General features: G+C 31.2%; 1 non-coding gene across 1 annotated transcript; it reads left to right on the top strand.

The window, feature by feature from the left end:
* Window positions 1–3,996: 3,996 nt before the first annotated feature.
* On the top strand, window positions 3,997–4,103 carry LOC128040163 (small nucleolar RNA R71). The gene has a single exon (XR_008194822.1). It is a non-coding gene; the product is annotated as a small nucleolar RNA R71 (small nucleolar RNA).
* The last annotated feature ends 17,723 nt before the right edge of the window (window positions 4,104–21,826 follow it).

A 21,826-nucleotide genomic window follows, 5' to 3' on the forward strand; every position in this document is an offset into this window, starting at 1 on the left:
GGATTAAGTATAAGTTGCTTTCTGAGCGTGTTAGTAACACATTAGTCTAGGGTATTATGGAGAAGCGAAACTTATGGTTAAGTTAAGTATGACTATTCAAAAGATAATGGTAAGAGTGTATAACTCTCTGAATTAGACGCATAATTATATAGAAAAATGGCAGGCGAATAAATGTTCGCCCAAAAAGGCCCATTTTGGCGTATAGAATAGGCGAACCAAGAATGTTTTGTTTATACAGCCCTCTGTAATAGGAATGGTTAAGGAACCATACGGAGGAATATTTGACTAATAGTAGTAGCCACCCAAATGCATTTTTGGCGTATAGAATTGGCGGACTCTAATATGGAAATAAGTAGACAAGGATTCCTAGTCAGATAAGGATGATAAGCAAAATGAAAGTGATGGTTACGTAAAAATGATGGTTATGAGGTATGAGGCCAGGTCAGAAGGCATAATACATCTAGTGACCAATGTGGCCTCGTACTAGTTGATTTGTGAGGAAATCTGGTTGGGAACTAACCAAAGATGAACTAAAAGAGTCAAAAGGTGAATGAGTATTAGGTAAGTTTCTTAGATGTGGCAGATTTTGATAAGCCATTCAGTCTTGATGTTATGTTCTCTAAGTTCTCATTAAGACTTGTCTTAAGTCAAAAGGACACCTGGGTTAAGTTACGGGGCTATCTTCCTTCTTAAGGTTGAGGGCTAGGAGTAGATGAAAGTTTCCCCTCAATATATGAGTTTGAAACCTCGATTGTTGCTAGTGATTATCCTCTCACAAAAGGTATGTTCTGAGGTTCTACTTGTTAAGGGCACAAATCTGTAAGTATACCTAAAGAGGTAAGGCTTAGTATTATGTTTAGGGTTTAAAATGATAAAAAAGGTTACTTGAATAGATTCTAACAAAGTGTCTCTGTTTGACGAGGCGAGGAAGCCATAGTACCTGGTTGAATGAAAGATTTGGAACTCAAGTTGTTGTTGTCACAACGAAATATTAGATTTAAAGTTTGACAGCCTTCAAGGTAATAAGGTGAGTCCCTAAGCCGAATCTTACAAATGTATTATGCATGTTAAAACCATATATGAAAATAATCAAAAAATGCATTATGCGATAATTCTGCGAGAAATGTATGTCTTATGAACTTGCATGAACGATTCTTATGAAAAATGGTTATAATCTCTAAGGGTAATGTGTCTGAATGAGTAAAGCTCCTATGTGTATGTTTTGATGACATGAATAAGTTAGATGTGAATGAGTTGTCATGTATGGGCCTGCATGACATGTTTGTGTCTGACTCTGGAGTCGTCTAAAGGGGCCTGTCATAACTAAAAATACAAATCTCTAAAAGAACAAGTCCATGGTAGCCTGAAGATCATATAATATAAGACCATGGCTGGGCTATGGCATCATATGGAATATGTAAAGAATGGTTGGGTGAGTACCAATGATAAGGGGCAAACCTCACGACGGTGAGTTTAGGCAAATCCTTATTGTTAAAAACACCAATTTTCGTAAAAGTGAGTTTTTTTGCTATTTCTAAACGGATGCCTTTGTGGCTATCTCTATGAAAAAGAAGCATTCGTGGTTACCTCTATCAAAAGGAATCCTTTGTGGAAATCTCTATTAAAAGGAAGCCTTTGTGGCTATCTCTATTAAAAGGATGCATTTATGGCTATCTCTATTAAACGGATGCTTTTATGGCTATCTCCGTTAAAAGGATGCATTTGTGGCTATCTCTACTAGAAGGATGCCTTTGTGGCTATCTCTGTTAATAGGATGCCTTTTTGGCTATCTCGATTAAAGGTATGCCTTGCGACAAACTCCGTTAAAAGGATTGTTTCATGGTGAGACTCAAAAAGGAAAGCCCATATTGGAAAGGAATGCCTTTGTGGCGGAATCTAAGGAACAGATCTCATGATGACCATATAAAGACATCTTTGGGCCAACACCAAATGAGTTGTGAACCCTGAATAGTTATAAGAGATTATTTGAAAAGCTAGTGTGTGCCAGAGTATGTGGCGTGGCAAATATATAAGTTACAATTAAGAATAGAGAGTACACTGAAGTAAGGAAGATATGGGCAAAATCTGAGTTAAGTATTAGGCATAGTCTACCCCGCCAAAAGATAATTATAAGACTAGTGAGTATGGAATAAGTTATTAAGTTTGATATTAAGGTAAGTAAAGAGGTTAAGTATTATGTAAAGATAAGATTTAAGAAAGGATAAGGAAGGTTAAGAGATGTTAAGCATAGTATGCTCAAGAGAAAGGAAAATAGTTCCAAACAAAGAAAGATGGTAGCCTCAGTATTGTACCCTCCAAAGAAGAAAGAGAAGACAAGAAATACCCAAAGATGTGTAAAATATCATATGCAACGTAGAAGGAATGAAAAAGGTACCCTAAGGTTTAGCTCACTAACTTCTTATGAACTTACAAAAGTTTTTTATGTTTTTAGGTCTGTACAAGATTGTATGCCGAGAGATGATGCCAAGGATATGCTAAGAAAGTAGCTTACTAGTTTGTTATGCTTACAGAGGAAAACAAGTGGCATGTCAAAATTTGCGCTAAAGTTCTTTAAGTAGTATCCCAAAGTGTACCCAGTAAACTAAGAGATAAAGTAGGAAAGTCTGAAATCTTATTGAGCCGAAACGATAACCATACATTGTATTTTTATAAGAAAATATGTAGTAGCAATAGATAGTCAATTGTACATAAGCAAGATGTAAATATAGCCATTCAATGTACATCATAAGAAATTCAGTTATACAAAGATAGACGTTTACATCAATGAATAATAAAGAAAATTTTAAGTTACATCTATAAGAATGACATAACACCTGAGATTTAGATTGGGTCAAGGGCTTTACAATGTCCTTAATGAATTTGATATAATTCAACAATTTTTCAAGAGCTTCCACTGATGAGATGTTGATATGTAGTCATTTAAACACATCTAAGAACTTTTTACACTAAACCTCTTCCTTCTGCTTCTGGAATTGTTGTGAATAACAAGGTGGTAGGGTTTTACTTTTGTTTGAAGTACTTTTTTGTGGTAGGAATTTTGTCTTGGTCTCAAGTGTGGAATTCTCAATTGTGGGAACAAACTTTTGTAATGTGGGAATTCCTTCATTAGTTGGAACTTACTCTTTATTTTGAGTGAAAAAGGGTTCATCTTCATCTTCATCTTCAATATCCTTGGTCTCTAACATTTTCCCACTTGTCAAGGTAACGGCTTTACAATGTTCCTTGCTCACATTTCTCTAATTCTCGATGTAGCTTGGCAAATCACCTTGGGATCTTCTTCCCAACTCATTGGCTAGCTGTCCCATTTGATTTTTAAAATTCCTTAAGGTTGTTGCATGGCCTTGGATTAGTGCATCGTCCTTCGCCATGTACACCTTCAACAAATTCTCACGATTACTTGCAGGTTCAGTTAGTGGAGGTTTCCGCACTTTTTAAGAGTATCCTAGCTAATAGTTTGGTCTTGTTGGCATATAAGGGTTACTCAGACCAGCCCCTTGATTGCTCCATGAAAAATTTGAATGATTCTGCCATAAAGGATTGTGAAAATTCGACAGCGGCCCATTTCGATTTTGATTCCTCATGTAATAGATTGACTCTAGGTTCGATAGGAAATTCTCGAAAACATGGTCACCCTTATAATATACACAAGAGATATTCTCAAACCGATTTAGCTGCTGACCTGTCATGTTAACATTGGAACCATTAGCAGTTATATTTTTAAACATAGCAGACATAGAAGATATCTGAGTTGCCAAAGATTTAAGTGCATCAACTTCATATAATCCTACCACTCTTCTTCCTGTGGCTACTCGATTAGTCGACCATTGATAATTGTTGCTAGAAATTATTTCAATAATTTCATAAGCTTCATTGTAGCACTTAGAAAGAAAGGCTTCATTTGTAGAAGCATTTACACATATTCTAGTATGTGCTTTGAGACCATTGCAAAAAGTCTCCAATTGAATACAATGTGGAATACCATGGTGGGGACATTTTTGCAATGGCTCTTTGAACCATTCACATACATCATATAGAAATTCCTCATCAAGTTGTTGAAATATGATGATTTCTTTTTGAAGCTTGACATTTTTATAGGAGGAAAACATTTCATCAAGAATTGCTCACCCAATTCTTTCAATGTAGTTACGAAACCGGGCAATAAGGAGTTCAACCATGCTTGTTCTCTATCTCTCAATGTTATGGGAATAACTTCAATCATAAAGCATCTTTGGTCACTCCAGCCATTTTGAAAGAGTTGCTCGCCTCAATGAATAAATGGAGATGAAGGTTTGGATCTTCAGTAGGCATCCCATTAAATTGGTCCACCGTTTGAAGCATTCGGAACATCACTGGCTTCAATTCAAACTGCGGTTCCTCAATTTTGAGTCTCACTATTCTTGGATTAAATTCATTAAATAAAGGCATAGGATAGTGACAGATGGCACGACCTCTATAATCAACAACAATGCCAGAATTTTGAGTGTTAGCAGCTCTATCTCTTTGATCTTGTTGTGCAGGATTCATTTCTGTAGCTTGTCTCTAAGCTACTTGTTCTCTTCTTCTCTATCTAAAGGTGCATTCAATTTCAAGATCAATTGGAAGTAGATCAATAATCTGATCTGTATTCATAAACACCTGAAAAATCACAAAAAAACTAAGTTAAGATTAAAAGAAAAATAAAGCAAATTGAAAAAAATTAACTTAAAAATAATGACTAAAATAGTCCCCAAAAATAGCGCCAAAAACTTGTTTGTGAATTTTTAAATGATGTGCAAGTGTACACAATCATAAATAAGTAATAAAGTAGTAAGTATAAAGTTATCGTCTCCTCGTGGATTGTATAAGTGAATCAATAAGTGAAAAATTAATTATTAAACACTTTGGTGAGTAATAAGATTTGGATGTGATGATTTAATTAAGGATTTAACTAAACTAAACTAAACTAAACTAAGAATACAAAACAAATTAAATAACACAAAAGAGAACGGTAGTAGAAAATTCTAACTATAAATTCAACAACAATGACATGAAAGGCTAGAATAAGCATTTCCCTTTTAACATGAAATGATTGAAAACAATGCGTTAAAATTTTATGATTAATTTGTGGAAATATGATGATTTATTCATCCAATTTCTTCACTTTGTAGGCTTCTCTCGAAGTCCTACATTAATCTTTTAGTTACTTGACATATATTTATGCCTAATTAACGTCAAGATCACCTTCTCAGGCATCGTTCATAGGGACTATGCATGAAGCAATCATCTCTCAATATCGACATCAACATGCACCATTCAAGTTGTGTGTCTATCAATTATTACCTCTTCTTAAATTAAATGATTAAATCATTCTACTTACCAATGATGACCATGCATTTGTAAGTTGAACATGTAATTACTTGAATGAATAAACAATCATATGCATAAACATTAGTAATAAAGAATCGGCAATAGCATGTCAAAGATCCATAATCATTATAGCAAAATAACATTAAGCCATAATAATTAAATTGAAAGCAAGAAGACTATTTTCAATCATGTTCATCAACATAACAACAAGACAACAAATAAGGTAAAAGAAAGATGAAAGATAAATAGCCAATGACAGTTCTCCTAGGCTATTAAATGTTTAAGAAAAGATAATAGTTGAATTTGGCTAACTTCTTTTTGCTCTCTTACGGTGGCTCTCCTCCTCTCTTAAGTGTTGTTTCACCTTAATGCTCTCAAGCTTTTGTTTTTCTTTATTACTCTCAACTCTAAGTTGAATGCTCTAAAAATGCGGCGTGCTGTGGTGTAGCTAGTGTCTCCTATTTATACTTGTTAGTCCCCCCTAATCCCCTTGTATTTTTGCCATTGGTTCCTTGATTCATGGTGGAGTTTGCTTGATTTTCTTCATGCTAATTAGTGGCTCCCGAAGTTTCCTCCTTAATGGTTGATAGTTGCTTGATTTTCTCACATGTAGTTGAGGTCGGTGTAAACCAAGTCTTCCTCCCCTTTTATGGACGGTTTGGGCACATTTGGATAGTTTGGGTTGTCCAAACTTAGTGGTCCTCTCTAGTATTGGGCTGAGGATTATTCTGAGGTCTAACAAGCCAATTTGGTACGTCCAAAGATGACAACATCTCAGCCCAATCTCGTAGGTCTTGTGTTGCAATTTTGTTGCGGCATTGAGCGTCAGTATGTGAACTTCAACTACTTCTTTCCTCTAAGTCCAATAGTCAACTTTATGGATGAAAATTTCCTATCCTAGCATATAAATCAACCAGAGTGCATTATCCTAATAACAAATTACAAATAACAAAAATTAGAATAATTACAACAAAAATTGTTATCAACCACCCTTTTATGAAATTGTAAGTTAAAAGGTATTAAAATAACTCTATAATTTAGAGTTATCAACCCTATCATAGCATATTAACACCTTTTTCTAAATTAATTGATAAATTCATAAATTTTATCAATTGTCAAAATTTCGTTATCAATTATCTCATGGCCACCAAATTTTCACAATACAATATTAGAAAATATGGCATTTTATAACCAACCATTTTCACCATAACTTACCAACCGCTTATTTCAAAATATTTAATCCATGGAATTTATTCCTTATGATTTCATAATAAAATTCCTAATTTTCACATGATTATATCATTTACCTAAACATTATTGCATTAGGTAAGTAAGAGTATCCAAAGGTGCTTACCTCTTGGGTGCATTATAACAAATAATTATGCCTCTATGATTTTGAATCCACCCTCAATTAGCTTGAAAAATCCATTTCTCAACATTCCTCTTTTTTTCATACACAAAAAATATGTTGTAAAACCAAGGGTTAGGAACATGAAATTATTGCTTGAGGCGTGAATATCACTATCCTTAAGGATATTTCGCAGATTCGTGTATCCCTTAAGATTTAACAAACAGTTCTGTTAACCATAGAAAAATAATGAACAAGGAAGAACAAACCAATTAAAGACTCAGCTAAAACTAGAGTACAAATCTTTGAGAAAGCAAAGTGCATTTGAAAGAGAAGGTAAACAACGTTGAGTAATTCTGAAGTGCAATCATGTATGGTATTTATAGGTGCCATGAATGCCAAAATTAGAAAAACATAATGTTGGGAAAATAATTTTGGCAAAGAATATATGATTTTATTGGTTAATAATAATGTTAGGAAATTTGACTTAGTTAAAGAATCAAGTAACCTTGTTTAACTAAAACACTAAAAATAAAATAAAATAAAAATAGGAAAAACTAAAAAAGAAAAACGAACCCGGGCTTAATATCACACATAGGGGGAGAATCAACCCGTTTGAGCTTAACTAAGCTTTTGGGCTTAGTCCTCGTGTGCGGGTGCCATCCTCTTATTTTGGCTCTTATAGGCCCAATGTAAAATAATGATATATAAACATCATCTTGAGAGATTTCTTTAAAGGATGTGAAATTGTGTAATTCTTTAAAATGCATAAAACTTCCAACAGTGCCCTTACATATTTCAAAGAATTAAGAAAGAATTTTAGTTGAGTATTTTGATACAGTGCAATTATCCTGGTGTGCTTTGGACTATGAATCAAAATTTTTGACAAATGAGATTTAATTTACTAAAAAATTGGTGAAAAGAAATTTCTACGAACCAATTATTCAATATGTAAACTAGCATTCTCATTTATCACATTATATCTATGATTCGTTTTTCAACGCAGTTGTGCGTTAATAAGCCATGTGCATATTTAGTTTTCATAAGTGCTCTAGAGTTTGCCAAAAATCTCATAGAAGCAGTCCCACTTCACACTCATATAGGTCATTCCATCAAGTGTATTTTCTAGAGCAATACACCACTTATAAATTATATGAATTTGATTAAGAGTTTTTACTCAACCTCAACATCAATGCAATTCTCGTTTAAGCACTATTTACACCATAGGAGTGACATAATCTTATAGTGCTTAACTGGTCAACTAATGACTTCGTTCTTACCCATATAAACCTAATTCATGGGATCTCAAATCACATAAGTTGAATTTCCATCATTATTGACCTCATCCTTTGGCGATAGTCTAATTCCCCTCGATGTTTCATTTATTAGTTTCTTCCCCAGGGCTTTAGTTAAAATATCAACAAAATACATATTTGACTTCACAAAATCAATTGATATTACTCTATTATTTTGCAACTTCTTAATTACATCATCTCTAAGATGAATATGTTTATTTTTTTCATTAAAAGTTTTATGGATATTGCTTATTTGCAATCATAATGCATAGACACAAAACTTGTAGGCTTCATGCCCAATGAAACATTTTCTAACAAGTTTTTTAACCACTCGTCTCATTACCAACCAACTCTAGGGCAATAAACTCTGACTCCATAGTATATTTTGCTATAATAGCTTGTTTGGCTAAACTTCATTGCACCACCACCAAGGGTGAATATGTAACCACTATTGCATTTTGTGTCATTTGAATATGAGATCCAATTAGCATCATTATGTCCTTCTAATACAATAGGACCCACTAAATAAATACCATAATTAATGGTCTCTTTTAAATATTTCACAAATCTGACTATAGTAGCACAATGTTCATGACTTGGGTTATGTATATATTTTTCCTTAGTCAACATACGACATATGCTTTATTTGGTCATGTGAAATTCATTAAATGCATCAAAGTCTCAATAATTGTGCATAGTTTGACTAGGAAATAGGTTCACGTATATTTTTCTTCAGTTGAGTGTTACCATCATAAGGAGTACTCATCGATTTGGCATCAAAGTGTCCAAACTTTTTTAGAAGTTTCCTAACATAATACTCTTATGATAGCATCAAGCTATCACCTTTCCTTATGATCTTAATACCCAATATAACATTTGTTTCCCCCATATCTTTCATGTCAATTTTGGAAGCAATATATTTTTTTCTCAAGTAGTAACTTCTGATTAGTACTAAAAATCAACATATAAGCAGATAATCACACAATCACTATTAACACACTTTGTGTATACACATTTGTCCACTTTTATAAAGGAAAATCCATCATTTACTAGAGTTTGATCAAATTCCTCTCGCTGCTATTTAGGAGCTTGTTTCAAACCATATAAAGTTTTGAGAAGTTTACAAACCGTAGATTCTTGACCTGGAAAAATACACTCTTCAGGTTGTTTCATGTAAATTTCTTATTCTAATTCTCCAATTGAAAAAGCTAATTTAACATCCATTTGATGTATAAAAAGTTTATGTATAAAAGCTAAGGCAATTAAAAAATGAATTGAATAAATCCTTGTTATTGGAGCATTATATTCTACTTTCTCCTCTACTTTACAGAAAGTTAAAAAAAATCCTCCTCTTCCTCTTTAGATTCAACAAATATTTTCAGGAAAGGAAGTTTTATCACAAATGACTTCGATTCTTTGATATTAGACTAATTAATTGATTCTTTGGGAATAGCCATCTATTTTCATCTTTTTCTTAAAATTCCAATCTACTCGCTGTAGTCGCTAATTAACTAACCTTTTTCTTGAGATTTCTAATTATCGCTCTTACCTTTTTATGAAATTGTTGTGTGTTAGTAGCAAGTGATTTAATAATTTCTTCAAGAAACATATGTGAATTAGAAGAAACTGGTTGTGTGGGAGCAAGCAACATTAGTTCATAGCCAAAATTTGGATAATCCATCCATCCATGATTGTAAGTATTGACATAAGGATAATATCTCCATTGTGGCCAATCGAGAAATCCTCCAATAATATTGACACACTTATAAGAATTGTAACACCTTATACCTGGTCCGGTCGCCCGACCCGAACTATAAGGCATTACAATAGTAAATCCTGAACATTTACCATAAAATCAATCAAAAATAAATAAATAAATCTTAACCATTCATTTCCATGTTATTCAATCAACTTGGGACCTAAATCGAGCTAACGGAACATTTAAAACAAATCGGAAACCATTCTGGATTAAAATGAGAAATGTGAAAACAAAGGTCACACAGTCGTGTGATAGGGCTCAACCCGTGTGGCTCAAGAACATGGTCGTGTGGCCAAACTGTGTAACAACCTGAGCCCGTGTGACTCAGGGTCGCACAACCATGTCGCCAAGTTGTGTAACTCTCTGAGGCCATGTTGTCAATCTTGCACCAAAAATAAAAAAGGTCGCATGGCCATTTCAGGTAACCTTGTGGGACACACGACCATGTGGTAGACCGTGCCCCAGACCATGTGTGCCCAAAAACACCTTCGAACACAGGCCATTTCACATACCAAAACTTAGACACCAAGCTATGTAATAACCAACTTTCAAACCTATTCAAAATATGCCAAAACAAGCAAAAATATATCAATTCACAATCAACCTATGTGTCTAACCACTATGCCCTCATTGGCACCTCAATTCAAATATATACAACCATTCAACCAAAATATGTGCCACAAGTTAAATTCATTCAAACATTCTTCAAATTTTGGATCCAAAATACCATAGTTTAGCCATAAACCAAACCATCAAATGCTCATATACCTCACTCTAAACTCATAACATACCATAACCAAATTGACCATCTCAACAAAGTACAAAGTAGTCCAAATTGCCTATTAACATAAACATATCGAAGCAACCATTTAAATGTATCTAAATATCAAATCATGTATACACCATCACACACCACGACCAACCAACTTACCAAATAAAATTTACATCAACACATAATCCATGTTCTTCAAAATGCACATCATATTATCATAATACTTATGAATTACATATCCAAAACCCTATTTACATGTCACTTATAATTAGGTCGAAATAAACAGATAGCTACTAAAAGAATTGTCAGATAATGTGATCTCCAATGATGTTCCAATCGATAGCGAAAGTTCAACGATCTACCAAAAAGAAAATCAAATAACGTAAGCTTATGTAAAGCTTAGTCAGTTCATAAAATCGAACATATCACACCTATAAATTTAAATATAAATCATACATAACAATGAAACTAATAATTCCTTTATCGTATTTCACTAGTCCAACTACCCAAAGTAATTAAACCTGGATGATTCGTATCATCAAAATACAACATGTCAAATAATCATGTACTAAGATATAATCCATCGTATCATCTTGTTCCTTTTTCATCTTAATAGCTAAATGTTTTGCTTGAAGAATAATACTAAATCAACTTCGTATACACGGGAGGGTAATGCTCATACGGTCTAAATTAAGGACATTAACTGATACATGATGTTGCTTAAACAAGCTTCAAAGAATCCACAACACATGCAAGACCTCAAGCCGTCTGTACGGTATCCATCACGGTACATAGTACATGCTAAATACAACACCGGCATAGAGTGTCTGCTAAAAAAAACGGTACAAAGTACCTAATACTGAAATCACCAGCAACTAACGCCGGCTAAATATACACCGTAAAGAAGTGCCTGCTACTCTCTAATGGCATATCATTTGTATCCTAACTATTCACTAAGTTCACACGGCTTAATCTGTTTTTTTGAAACCATTTTATGCTCAAACTTTATCTTTCCATTTTATTAACAATCAATAGACCAAAGCATTATCCAATTTCACAAATCAATCACATACTAAGTTAAAACATTAACAACATAATAAATGTGATATGAATTTATCAAAATACGATAGCTAACGACACACGACAAAGACTACTTGATGACTTTTCCTTTCCCGCGTTAGTCGATCAACTGATTCGTTTCTTGATCTAAATATAATATTTTAATTAAATTAACCAATTTAAACAAATTAAAATACTTAAATTCATGCAATTAACTCTTTAACGATATTTTACATATTTACCCTAAACTTTTACCTTTTATTCAATTTAGTCCCTAAACACAAAACTTCCAATTAAATCACAAATTCACTCAAAAAGTCCAGTCAAATTTTATTCTATGCATAAACAACCCATAATTATTGATAAATTAAAATAATTTCATGCTATTTTACAATTTTAGCAACTTAGTCCTTAAACTTTAAAATTAACAAAATTACTTTACAAAATAGTCTTATTTAACTATCAACCTTAATAATATATCATCAAAATTCAAGAAAATCACAAATTAATCCATGGAAAAGTTCTAAACATTTAATGCTTTATTAATTATTCCCCAGGTTAGCTAGATTAAGTTACAACGGTCTCAAAAACATAAAAATTACTAAAAATGGATTAAAAATTTATACCATGCAAATGAATATAGCTTGGCCGAACCTTATGTATGCAACAATGGTGTTTTTCACTCTCAATTTCAGTGGCAATGAAGAATGAAGATGGCCATGTGCTTTTCTTTTTTGTTTTCTTTATTATTTATTAATTAATTTACCATTTTAACCTTTAGAAATAACCAAAATTTCATAATTAAAACCCACTAACTGTCCACCACAATCTAAATAGGTCTAATTACTATATAAAACCCTCAATTCATGGTTCCATAGCCATTTAGTACAATTAAACTAATAGCGATTGACTTTTGTAACTTTTACGATTTAGTCCTTTTTACTTAGGTAACTCTCCAAACGTTAAAATTTTATGACCAAATTTTAATATGACCCTGTAAATATTAAATAAATAAAAATTACTGACTCATTGATCGGAATTGTGGTCTCAAAACTACTATTTTCGACACCACTGAAAAACAGACTATTACAAGAATCCTTTTGGAATCTGGGATACATATAATGCACTAATTGTAATCAACATAAATACCACAAGCCTTCACTTGTTGAGAATTTCTTATAGCCAATTTTCAAACAAGATAGGTTAATTTAGAAATTCAATTCTCAAGAGAAGAAATATGTATTACTTATTCACTTTTCTTGGAAAGTTTTAATTGAATTTGAATTGTTGTGAATATGAAACCATTATCCAAGGTTAAGGATTCTAGAAAGAAATAAAACTGCCGGTATCAATACCCTACAATAACGTAAAATTTGATGGTTACCGAACCAACAAAAATAAATTCCTATTCAAAATATAAATTTTGTATATAGTAATGAGTACGGTTGAATCCACAAATATTGGTGATAATCTTATTTATTTAATAAAAATTAAAATAAAAATAAAGGGTTTTGAATATAAAACAAAAATTAAGTCTATCAAAAGAAAGATAACAAAATAAAATATACAAAATCGATGCATGAGAATCTAATTAATGGTAAAATCTCATTTTTGATTCATAGGTTTGATCATTGAAATAAAGATAAATTTCAATATTCTATGATAAATTGGTTATAGTTCTTGATTTAAGCACCTAGCAATTAATCTCACCTTACCTTACAGATAACTAAGAGGAAGCTTGTAGAAATTATTTCCTTATTAACAAACAACCCTATAATGAAGAATCTAGAATTTAGTTTATTAATAGCATTAAGAACTAAAAGACTCAATTCTAGCCAAGAAACACACATTAGTAGGGTTTATTTAGACTAGATCACATATCCACATAACATGAATTGAATCTATAGCTTATACTTAATCACACTATTTGTCACAAGTATTAGAATAATTAAACAATTCTAATCGATAAACAAATATTCTAAGTTATTAAATATGAGCTATATATTCAATAAACCTGAATGTTTGTATTTAAAGTAGAAGATATGCAAATACCAAAGGATAAAGAAAAAATAGTCTTACAAACTTGAAGAATCAAAACTTTAAATTTCTTTGACTTGAAAATCGTTTAGCAAGTCATGGAGAGAATAAAACACAAAATCAAAATAATACTGAAGGTGACTATCTAAGACTATATCTAATTCTAAACTTAAAACTATGTATTTATAGAGCAAAATTCTTATAAGGGAGAAAAGATAAAGTGCCCTTAATGAATTGAAACAATTTTTTAGGTTTTGGGCAAATTTGCTTCGCGAACTTCTAGGACATTTTTGGGCATTTTTCTGACATTTTTAGGTTCAATTCATGAACTAAGTCTAGTTAGATCTTCCAATTTTCTTTGAAATGGTGTATTATGGGCCCAAGATATGACCAAAATACTGAAGTAGTGTGAGTTGAAATTCCAATCCACAAAAACTTGCAAAATTAACCTTTATTCTCAATTTTATCCAATTATTTCATCTACACCATGAAAAATAAAATATGAGATAAAATAAAATTAACTAAAGACTTAAATAGTACAATGCAAAGGAAAAATTATCACAAATACATTGGAATTTATGCATTTATCAACATCTCAAGCTAAGACATCTCAAGCTAAGTCATTTTATAACCCGCCTTTTGCCTATTGGGGACAAATAAAATATAAAGGCCCACTAATATAAAGCCCAAACCTATGTGGACCAACTTAGACAAACCAACTTGTATCATGATGATGCAACTACATGACGATCATAACCAACAATCTTCTCCCTTGAAACCTCTTCACACCCTCACCCAAGCATCACCCTCTTAGGACCCATAAGATCCAAAGAAGATATATTGAGAAGACCCCTGTATGCACCCATTAATATCCATCAATTCACCCATCACATCCAACAACACTCCAGGTTGGCACTAATCACCCTATTATGAGGCCTAGGCTAAAGGGATAAAGTCCCATGATTGTGTTGGAAAAAAATTGTTTAGAAAACAATGTTTTCAACATAGTAAAAGTTTACAATTTTTCTTAAAATAGAACCTTGTGACATTTATAGTAATAAACCAAATTATTACTTGTGCTTTAAGTGAGGCAATCTAGGTTGTTTCCTAGTTTTCTATCAAATAATCTTCTCCGCTATCCTCAAACCCTAACTTGCTTTGAATGTAGGCTAAAACTATATGAACCAAAAGAATAGAATGAAAACTTTGATTAACTCTCAGTGGGAAAATTAATTTCTTTCTATAAAAAATCGGAAAAATTTTTGAGCTTAATAAAGAATAGAATTTATTTTGTAAATAAATTGTCACCACTTTTTAGTAGAGTAATGATGCTCAGTTAGCATATCAAGTATGTCATTCTATAATTCTTATTTATAGGAAAAAGGTACAAGAGTTTTACTTGAACAAGGGGTAATTAAGTAATAATATTTTAATAGAAAAACAATGTTTCCTTGTTAGGAAACCCTAAGGGTCGACGACAACCTTTAGTAGGACTAGGGTTTGCTGCCCCTCATGTATTGGGCGTAATATGTGTTATTTCTATATTTAACTAACACATATAATTTAACAAACCTAATTACTAATTTTTTTTCTATTTCCAAAAAATATTAATTAATTTACCAAATTAAATTATTTTCCTATAAGGTCATGATGTGAGCCTCAAGACCCAATTTTAGGCCCATGGATGTGATGGGCTTACACTACCTCAAGTCCCAAGAACAAGGTCAAAGGCCAAGCAAATCAAACCAATATTCGATCAAAGACAATATGTGAGGATAAATACTTTCAAGGAAAAAGGGAATGATACATATACGAAATGGGTGAAATTTATTAAAGTCAATTCAATCAAGCTGCTAATTTTCAAGCTAAAAAGATTAGTCAACTTGCGATGAATTTTTGGATGGGATCTAGACATTTATGGGCTTATATGTTTACATAAAATTTGAAGAGCTATTTTTTATATTCGATATGCACTTTGAATCACTCGATTTTGAATTTGGGAGTTCAAGTTATGACCGTTTTAGTGAAGACTGGGCGAACAAAATTTTTGGATGGGATTATTACAGAAATTACAAGTTTCGGGCTTTTAATTCAAGTTTAATTTATATTGGGTTCGAGTTTTAAGCTTAGTTTTTATTATATATGAGTCTAATATTGTATTTATTAAGTTTTATTATTTTATTATTTATTTATTTTAAATTTTGGATATTTTTTAAGTATTTTAAGTTATTTAGGAGTTTTATATCAACGAGAAAGTTTAGTTTAAAACTACTTCTTATTTAAGGGTTTTAGAGTTTCAGTACACTTAAGAGTTTTATATCAACAACTTTCTCATTTGAGTTAATAAATTCTCTTTGAGTTCATCTCTTCAAGAATTTCTCCTAAATTTTCTTTTAGAAGAGTTTTAATAATATTTTAAGATTGCGAGAATCATCTTCAAATTATTTCTTGTCAAGTTTTCTTTTTTTGAGGAGAAATTAGAGCTTTTTGAAGGGGGTTGTGGATTCATTGGGTTTTTCAAGGCTCCTTAGAACTTTTACACGTCATCTTCATCTTCTTCCATCTATTTTCTTTATTTTATTTTGTTCCTGTTAATTATTAAAATATTTGATTTATTTAATTGTTTTTTCCCTATCTTAATTATCTATTTTAATTGTTTCCCTTAATTCTTTTAGATCCAATTTGGGTTTGTATGTGTTCCAGTTTGAATCAAACTCTAAGTGCTCCTTCATTCGTCCAGAATCCTAGGCCAAATCTGTGACTTGGACAAACTTACGATCCTATTCCGCTCTCATCTGTATCAGGTCATGAGAACTTTTTTGTATTAAAATCTATGATAATATATTTAACTGCTCCGTTCAATAAAACAATGATGACTAATTAATTTAACTTTCACTTCAAATTTAAATTATTTTAATTTCAATAATTAAGTAATAATTTGAAGAAATTAATTTAATTTCTAAGTCATCTTTTGTACCCAGCGGGAAAATGTATTCACTGTGTATAGTGATACATGCTATCTATCTCTTAATTGTTGTTTTCATTCATTCCAAAGTATCAGTATGCATGCAATTCGTTCTGAGTTATATCGAGCTAGCGGAGGAATTGATTGGACACATATAATTAGGGCTCAAATACTTTGTAATTAAGTTCTGACTCTTTGTCTATTAATTACAACATTATTTAATCATGGAGTCATTTTACTAAAGTACAACGATTGAACTCTCCCTTATTATATATCATTATAAAATCAACTTCTTAGATGTTTGCCCAATGACCTTGTCATAAGTGTGTTACCCTCATATGATATCCTTTATCTTTTTGGTTAAATTCATTCACCCAATATGATCTAATTTTATATCATGGTAACCATTACATCTTCCTTCATGAAAAAATCAATTACTAACAAATAGTGATTAAATAATTTATCCTAGAAAAGGACCCGTGGTCATGTTACTTTTTCATCTATTATGTAATGCTAATGAAAGGATATTATTTACCCTTTATTGGGTTATAAATTTCACTATTGTAAACAAAACTATGTCAAGAAAAGTTGCATACCCAATCTACCAACTTTTGGTTCTCTAGTTATTTGAACTCAAGCTTTCAATAGATTAAAGTATACGAGTCACATGCACATAGTCTATTATTTACTCAAGATTAAGGTAAGTTATACTATGAACATCACAAAAGAATTAATTCATAAATGGATCTAGGATTAATTCGACTTGGGTCTTGTTCGATATAATTTTAATCTAGACAATCATGTCTCTATTTTTGGGGAGTCAATCGCTTCGATTCCAAGATAAGGTATTTCCCTTTTGGACTTGATACACTACATAATAGCCCTTTAATCAATTTGCTTAATTTCAATTCATCAAACTATGGACCTTTAAGGCTTTCTACTAATACAAGTTGTCTTCTTGCATTATAATCTTTGGGGAGTCAATCACTTCGATCCCAAGACAAGGTATTTCTCTTTTGCACTTGATACACTACATCATAGTAGTTTAATCGATTTGCTTAATTTCAATTCATGACCTTTTAGATTTTCTACTAATACAAGTTGTCTTCTTACATTATGATCTAACCACATAATGCAACTTAGCCTTAGTTAAACATTAAGAAATCATTGAGCCAATTTTTGCTTCCATTTTATTATGCATGCAAAAACCGTTAAGGATAAATACAAACGATATTAATATGAACAGTAAAATTTTATTTAAATCAATTTATTTAAAAAATTACAAATACAAATGACAAATAAACTACACTTAAAATACCAAATCCTAACAAATTATTCTTTCTTTCTCGCTATAAATACCTCTTGAACGAGAGGTAAGATAAATACTTATTTTATCCGAGTTCTATTAAACCACCTTCGCATCTTTCACAAGTAACGGTCTTTCACGTCGCCCTTGATGTGAATAACCATCATAACAACAACTATCTATAGCTCTTTGAATTAGGGGTGAGCAAAACTCGATTCGACTCGAAAAAATTAAAAAAAATTTCAAATTTCGAGTTAAACGAATCGAGTTTTTCGAGTTAATCGAGTTATTCGAATCAACTCGATTTTTTTTCGAATTTCGAGTTCGAATCGAGTTGAGTTTTCGAATTCGAATAACTCGAATAATTCAAATAATTCGACTATCAAACTATAATATTTTACATTTTTACCCCAAACTCCCAAACCTTTTTACTTTTCCCTCAAAACTTTTCCTCCTTCCCACTTTCCCCCCAAAACTTTTATTCCCCTCCCCTCCCAACCCCCCAATCTACCCAAAATCCATTTCCCACCAAAATTTTACTCTCCCATTTATTTTTTCTCAAAATTTTACTCCCAAAAACCCTCAAAACCTTTTATTTTCCCCCAAAATTTTTACTTCCTCCCACTTTTCCCCTAAAACTTTTATTCCCTTCCCATCCTACCTCCCATCTATCCCAAACCCTTCCCCCTCCAATTTTTTTTTAATATTTTCCCTCCATCTATTTACTTTCCCTCAAACTTTTATTCTCCAAAACTTTTTATTTTTGCCCTAAACTTTTACTTATCACCCTTTACTCTCAAATAAAAAATCAAAATTATCCAAAAAAAATCACTAACATAAATAGTAATAATTTTATTTATATCTACTATTTATATTATTAAATTAAATTTCACATTTTATATTATTTATATTATTAAATTGTTTAGTCATATTGAATATTTATATTAAAATTGAATTATTAATTATGTCATAAAATATTCGTGTTAAAATTTTATATTGGTATCAATTTCACATTTTATTTTTAAAATAACTTTTATTAAAAATCATATTTTTACATTTAATATATTTTTAATTCTAAAATACATAGTGACAAGAATCTAAATATAATTGAAACAACTAAGCAAGCAAAGAAGCTAATCAATATATAAAAAATTAATAAATAAATTATGAAGTGATGAATGTTAATAAAAATTTTGATTAAGGTGGACAAATTTTATTACGATGGGTGACAATGGTTACAATGACCCAAAATTATTTTTTAAAATTTAACTCGAACAAATATATTCGATTCGATTCGATTCGAATTCCATCTCACTCGACTCGATTCGAGAAAGCTTCAAATAAAGTTAGGATGATAAAATGAGATTCGAAAACTCGATTAACTCGAAAATTTTCGATTTGATTCGATTCGATTCGATCGAATGCTCACCCCTACTCTGAATACGAACCACCTTTATAATATCCATCCCACTGAATGTGAACCATCCTTACCATCTCCTACTTTTGTGTTATATCAATCGTTTTACCAACTTTTGTTATTATCTTTTTTCTCTTAGATACTTCCCCCGTCTTTCTTGCGTAATATTTCCCTGCACCATTATTTTCTTTTTACTTCTTTCTATTTTCTTTTTCATTTGAATGATTAATTCTTTATTTATCTTCGTAGAACTTTCTTTCATTAGAAAAAGAAATATTTGAATCGTGTTATGCATCCAACACAAGAAAAAAAAGTGTATATGAATCAAATTAACTCGAGATAAAAAAATGGATTAATATTTGGTACAATAGTAGTATATATATTTTTATTTTACAAGCAATTTTAAAATAGTTATGTGCTTTTTATAAAATATTTATATTTTAATATTTTATTATACTATTATAGGACACTTGTCAACTTTCGACTCTATTTGTAGAGTTTAAAACTCTACTCACAATTTACCAAATAATTTCCTTTAAAAATTGGTATAAATATACAATAACATATTTGGATATTATTATTTTATATTTTCATAAATTTACGTAATTAAACTACTGAATCTTTTAAACTTATTGAGTGTTTTTCTGTGTGTCCCCTCAAATGGGTTAACTCTGAGTATTTCTATGATACGATCATTGTTCATAGATGTTGCATATTAGGTAGGTTTCCATGCATGATGACACGTATTCTACCTTAGAGTTAACATTTGTATACTTAAAGTGGGTTCACACCATGTGTAGGCAAACCCATATTGCGCGTCCTCATCTAGTGCTCGCCTATGTGCGAACCCATACAAAATGTAGGTTAGGACCCGAAGGACTAGTGGGTTAGTAGGTTGATAATAGTTAGTATCATAACAATTGTCGCACCAAATTGTTGAGTGTTTCTCCATGTGTCTCCTCAAATGGGTTAACTCTGTATATTTATATGATATGATCACTGTTCATAGATGTGATATACTATATAGGTTTCCATGCATGATGACAAGTACCCTACCTTAGGGTTAATATGTGTATACTTAAAGTGGGTTTGCACCATGTGATGTAGTAGTGGAGCTAAGAGGGGCAGGCAAGGGCTCCGACCCTCCTTAAAATGGAAAATTTTTTATTTAGACCCTTTATAATTTATAAAAATTTAAATTAGTAATGGTAAAAATGTACTTTGTCCCCCAAAATAATAAAAATTTTATTTAATCATTTAAAAATTATAAAGATATAGTCTATTAAAATGGTGAAATTATATTTTTACTATTGTAAAAATATATTACTTAATTCCGGTCCCCCCAAATTTTTTTTGGCTCCATCACTGAAAGGCAAACCCATATTACGCGTCCTCATCTAGTACTCGCCCATGTGCGAGCACTATGCATGTGCGAACCCATACAGAGGATGGGTCAAGACTTGACGGACTAATGAGTCAATGAATTAATAATAGTTAGTATCATTGCAAAACTTATTTAAAATTTTCTTTTATAATAAAATATCAAGAAAAACAAGAGATGGGGGAATTGCACATTTCACAAAGGCTGCTAACTATATCCTGGGCAATTTTTAAACCTTGAAACGTTATATATTCAAAGAAAAAATTATAGAAATTTGATACGAAAAGTTTAATGTTGAGAAAATTATCGATGATTGGACATTTTAAGGCCATAAAACCATTTTTTTTTAAAAATCATAATTTCGAATATGTTTTTCAACCAGATCTACTATAATTACATTTGCAACTACAAGTAGTTGTGAAGTATGAATAAAATTGAATGAAGCAGCAAAAGTTTTGCTCAAAATTATTGAAGACAATGAATTTGAAGTTGTCCTAGGAAGAATAAGACCTAGGAATATGCCTTAATGAATGTTATTTAGTATTGAGTTTACGTAAGGAGAGAAAGTTATTTATTTGTTAAGAATGAATAATATAAAACTGTAATTTCATGTTATCTTTATTCCTTTCCAATAAGAGAATGACAAATTAAATTTTTTTCTCTTAATTTTTAACTTTTCCTTCTAAAAATACTTGAAAACATATTTCTTTTCCAACTTACAATGTTATTGAAATAATACATTTTAATACACTAATTTTAATTCTGATCTTATTTTAAACATAATAACTTTCAAAAGAATAACTTATTTATACTTAAATCAACATTCACAAATGGTTAGATATTGGTTTTTAATTCAAATTCAAAAGAAAATTTATTTGAATAGGAAATAAATAAAATAACATTATTCATTTGGTATTTGAATGTGTTAAATATGTGAAATGATTAAGTATTTTTTTGAAATATTTAGAAGATAATATAAATTTAAATTAAAAAAAAGAATTCAAATAATTACCATCTAAAAATAGAAAATCTATGGATTGGTGTTTGATTTCAAGCATTTCCATGAGAGAGATTGTTATAAATTAAAGGGGGTTTCGGAAAGAGTAGATTTTCCTCTTTG

This window comes from Gossypium raimondii, chromosome 3, assembly GCF_025698545.1.
Source record: "Gossypium raimondii isolate GPD5lz chromosome 3, ASM2569854v1, whole genome shotgun sequence".
Classification (NCBI taxonomy): domain Eukaryota; kingdom Viridiplantae; phylum Streptophyta; class Magnoliopsida; order Malvales; family Malvaceae; genus Gossypium; species Gossypium raimondii.